The sequence below is a fragment of the Lycium barbarum genome, chromosome 4, assembly GCF_019175385.1.
Source record: "Lycium barbarum isolate Lr01 chromosome 4, ASM1917538v2, whole genome shotgun sequence".
NCBI classification, from domain to species: domain Eukaryota; kingdom Viridiplantae; phylum Streptophyta; class Magnoliopsida; order Solanales; family Solanaceae; genus Lycium; species Lycium barbarum.
In genome coordinates, this window is record NC_083340.1 from 81,185,384 (window position 1) to 81,190,784 (window position 5,401).

The window sequence follows — 5,401 nt, forward strand, 5'->3', positions numbered from 1 at the left end:
TCTTTCCAACCATAGGTCGTTGTCCCTCACACGATATCGATATCAGGAGTTATGACCGTTTTACTGAACAAAGGTGCAGTCAGAAAAACTGACCCAGCGCGAACGCGCCCAAGACCCACGCGAACGCGTTGGGTAATTTTATGTCGGTTCTGCGCAGAACCCAGAACCTTATAAAAAGGGGATTACCCCCTTATTTCATCATCAAACACCCCAAATACTCTCCAAAAATCTGGAGAGTTCTCCCCAACACCCAAGCCAACATTTTAGCCCGAAACCAGGTATAATTCCCAAATTCCGGTCCAGACAGCGTATAGTTGCGACTATAAAACGGTGTATTGAGGCGTTATGGCTTAAGGTCAAGACGGAAAAGTGAAGATACAATATTATTAACGGGAGAAAGGTATGAATCTCTTTCTATTTGTGTTAATATTGGTTTATTTACGAAGAAAGTGTGATTAAATGATCGTATACTGAGTTAATTAATTATGGGAGTTGGAAAGACAGCGTGTGGGATTTTTTATGAGATACGTTGATATGAAAAATGATATTATTGATGTTGATATTGTTGTGTTGTTGTTGGTTGCTGAATTGAGAATTCGGTCTAGGCATATAAACAGGGGAGATGCTGCCCGATTTTCGATAAAATATAAAATGGTTTAAATTGAAACTCGAAATAAGGGTGTTATATGGAGACTAACGTAGTGAGAATCTTCTCAAATGTAGATTTACGAGTCCGGACGAATAAGCGTAGCTAATAGGAGGTTGAACAGGTATGTGAGGCTCAACCCTTTTTTCTAAGGCATGATCTTATGGTACGAATTTCCTTCTTCTTTATGAACTTCCTATCTCCTAGAAGACTATAAGTCCTCGTTTATGAATAGCCATATGAAATGAGAGATACGCTATGAGTGTGTTAATGAATTATAAGCTTGAGGCTAAGAGGTGTCGTAGTCTACGATATGATGTTCCTATGGAGCTAGTATACACTCACCTTATATGCTAATTCCTTCAAGGTGAGGCATAGCGTTCATGATTGGTCCATAATGGACTCGGGGGTTCACGACCTTACGTCACCCCGATAAAGTACAATTGTTCCTAAGTCCCATGCACGCAATATGATGAATGTGATGATAGGAAGTATATGGATATGATGATAAGAAATATACTGAGCCTTGTCATGGCCGGGTATGGAAGACATGTAAGTGCTACTATCGAGTCACTACGTGGCCGAGTACGGATAGTGACTACATGAGTATAAACATATACGATACTATGAGACGTATAGGCATGTGCTATGAGGAACGTAAGATGATGTTGGTGCCCTTTAGGTATTTTTATGTACGTTTATATATGTACATGTATGTATGTATGCATTGCATCCCACTGATCAGTTGGGCAGATAATCGAGCCTATATGGTCGAGTATGCAGATAATCTAGCCTACAAGGCCGAGTACGCATATGATCGAGCCAATATGGCCGAGTACGCATATGATCGAGCTCGGGAGGGCCGAGTACGCACACTATCGAGCCTACAAGGCCGAGTACGCGTGATATCGAGCCTAGATGGCTGAGTACGTGACTGTGTTGCATTATGACTGTGTTTGATATGCATGAGAAGATACTGTATTACGATGATGATTATGTCATATATTGATGTATATGCTATGACGATACGAGTACGACGAGTGTGTATACGTGGGATATGCGATAGGTATGACGATAAGCATAGGACAGGTGTGTATGTATGACATATGACGTATGTAGGAAATACATTCGTTCTTAAGGGTTGCGCAGGTTTTGCTCTCACCCTATGACTTATGATTCTTTATTACGTTTATTTCACTCCTGCCTTACATACTCAGTACAACATTCGTACTGACGTCCGTTTTCTTTGGACGCTGTGTTCATGCCCACAGGTAGGCAGGAAGACAGCGCAGACCACTAGGAGCTTTCAGCAGATTTGCAGGAACACTCCACTATTTCGGAGGTGCTAGTCGGGTCTATGCTTTTGTGTATACATGTATATGTCCAGTTCTCCAGTAGAGGCTCGTGGATACGTAGTGTGGGTCAGATGGTCTCACTAGAATACTTTGATATATGTGAATATATTATGCTGTCGCCTTAACGAGGCTTATGTATATAATATAAGTTGTGTTTTCTTTTCAAACGGAGAATGACGGTGTTATGATTATGACATAATAAAAGTTAAAGAAATTTAAAAATGGTTATGACGAGTGAGGAAAGGAGTGGTGCTCGTGGTCAGCCTCGGGTACCCGTCACGGCCCCTAGTTAGGTCGTGACATTGAGGAACAATTACAGGATTTTTCGAGTAAGGGGTTTATAAGACCGAGCGTCTTCTCTTGGGGTGCTCCTGTGTTATTTGTGAAGAATAAAGATGGGACTATGAGGATGCGTATTGATTACCGCCAGTTTAACAAGGTCACAATTCGGAACAATTTCCCTATGCCTTGTATTGATGATCTGTTTAATCAGCTTCAGGGTGCTTCGGTGTTTTTGAAGATTGATTTGTGTTTCGGCTATCACCAGTAGAAGATTAGGGTAGAGGATATTCCAAAGACAGTACTTCGGACGAGATATGGCCACTATGAGTTTCTAGTGATGTCTTTTGGGCTTACCAATGCCCCGACTGCATTTATGACTTTGATGAATGGCTTCTTTAGGTCGTTCCTTGATTTTTTTGTGATTATGTTTATTGATGACATCTTGATGTATTCCAAGAGTAGAGTGGAGCATGAGAGTCATCTTCGTACCGTCCTTGGGCTTTTGAAGAAACATAGTTTATTTGCTAAATTTTCTAAGTGTGAATTTTGGTTAGAGTCTGTGGCATTCTTGGGCCATGTGGTGTCTAAGGAGGGGATTATGGTTGATCCACATAAGATTGAGACTGTCAGGGGTTGGGCGAGGCCCACTACTGTAACTGAAATTCGTAGTTTTATGGGTTTGTCCAGTTATTACCGTTGCTTTGTGAAGGGTTTTGCTGTTATTGCTTCATCCTTGACCATATTGACTCAAAAGGATGTTCCTTTCCAATGGACGGATGACTGTGAGGAGAGCTTCCAAAAGCTCAAGCTTCTTTTGACTACAACCCCGATCCTAGCCTTGCCTGTGGAAGGTAAGGATTTTGCGATTTACTGTGATGCTTCCCTTATGGGTTTGGGTGCGGTATTGATGCAGGAGGATAGAGTGACATCTTATGCTTCCCGCCAGTTAAAAGTTCATGCTTCCCGCCAGTTAAAAGTTCACGAGAAGAATTACCCTACCCATGATTTGAAGTTGTTGGCCGTAGTCTTCGCCTTGAAACTTTGGAGGCATTACTTGTACGGTGTCCATTGTGAGGTTTTCACCGATCACCGTAGCCTTCAGCGTGTGTTTACCCAGAGAGATCTTAATTCCAGGCTGCGCCGATGTATGGAGCTCCTGAAGGACTATGTCATCTCTATTCTGTATCACCCTGGTAAAGCCAATGTGGCGGCTGATGCCTTGAGTCGCAAGCTAGTAAGTATGGGGAGTTCAGCTCGATTGATTGTTTTCAAGCGCCCGTTGGCCATGGAGGTTCAGACTCTGGTCAACAGTTTCGTCCGTCTTGATATTTCAGCCCCGGGCAGGATTTTGGCTTACATAGAGGTGAGGTCATCATTATTGGATAGGATCAAGGCTCATTAGTTTGAGGATGCTCAGTTGAGCAAGACCCGAGATAGGGTTGGAGGGGTGAGGCCAAGGAGGCCGTGATTGATTCTGAGGGCATTCTGAGGATTAGAGGACGCGTATGCGTTCCTCGTGTTGGTGATCTGATTCAGTTGATCTTATCTAAGGCCCATAGCCCTCGCTATTCCGTTCATCCGGGAGACTAAGATGTACCGTGACTTGAGACAGCACTATTGGTGGCGTCGTATGAAAAGAGATATAGTTGATTTTGTGGCTAAGTGTGGCAATTGTCAACAGGTAAAATATGAGCACCAGCGACCTGGTGGGGTGCTTCAAAAGAGGCCCATTCCCGAGTGGAAGTGGAAGAGGATTACCATGGATTTCGTTACGGGTATTTTGAAGACCCTTGGAAAGTTTGATTCTATTTGGGTGATAGTGGATCGGTTGAATAAATCCGCTCACTTTGTTCCGGTTCAGATTTCCTATACCGCAGAAAAGTTAGCCAAGATGTATATCCGAGATATTATGAGATTACATAGGATCCCTATTTCTGTTGTATCTGATCGGGGTACTATCTTCACTTCTCGATTCTGGAGAGCATTTCATGACGAGTTGGGTACCCGATTGGACTTTAGTACAGCTTTCCATCCCCAGACCGATGGCTAGTCCGAGCGGACCATCCAGGTGCTCGAGGACATGTTGAGAGCATGTGTTATTGACTTTGGTGGTCATTGGGATCAGTACTTGCCCTTGGTGGAGTTTGCATACAACAACAATTATCATTCGAGTATTGGTATGGCGCCTTTGAGGCCTTATATGGTAGGAGGTGTAGATCTCCGATTGGTTGGTTCGATGGTTTCGAGGCTCGACTTGGGAGCACGGATCTATTGAGAGAGTCCCTTGATAGAGTAAGAGTTATTCAAGCCAGACTCGTGGCAGCTCAGAGCCAGCAGAAGATGTATACGGAGCGGAAGGTTCGAGATTTGAAGTTTGGTATTGGTGATCAGGTTCTATTGAAGGTTTCACCCATGAAGGGTGTTATGAGGTTTGGTAAGAGGGGGAAGTTGAGCCCTAGAAACATTGGCCCGTTTGAGATCGTGGATTTTATCGGCGATGTAGCTTATGAGTTAGCATTGCCGCCAGCCTTGGCGGGAGTTCACCCGGTCTTTGATGTTTCGATGCTGAAGAAATACCATGCCTACGGTACCTACATTGTCCGTTGGGATTCCATATTGCTTGATGAGAATTTGACTTATGAAGAGGAGCCTATCGCAATCTTTGATAGGCAGGTTCGAAAGTTGAGGTCCAAGGAGATTGCTTCTGTGAAGGTGTAATGGAAGCACCGACCTATGGAAGAGGCTTCTTGGGAGACTGAGTCCTGTATGCGTAGCCGATATCCCCAGCTATTCACTGATTCAGGTATTTCCCTACTTTCTTCTTTTCTTTGCTTGAGGATGAGCAACGGTTCAATTGGTATCTGATGTAACGACCCGTTTGGTCGTTATAGTTCTTGCGACATTTTCGTCCATTCCCGAGCATTGATTAGCTCGCTTTTGACCCAAGGGGGCCGCTGATATGCTTCCCGGGGTGCCTAGACCAAATTCGGGCAACTTTGGTAAAAATATAAGCTTGAAGTGAAAAATGATTGACCCAAAGTTGACTTTTGGGCAAACGGACCTTCTCCGAAATTTCATCGATTTCGAGAGGTTCAGATGGTTGTTTAGAACCTGTATC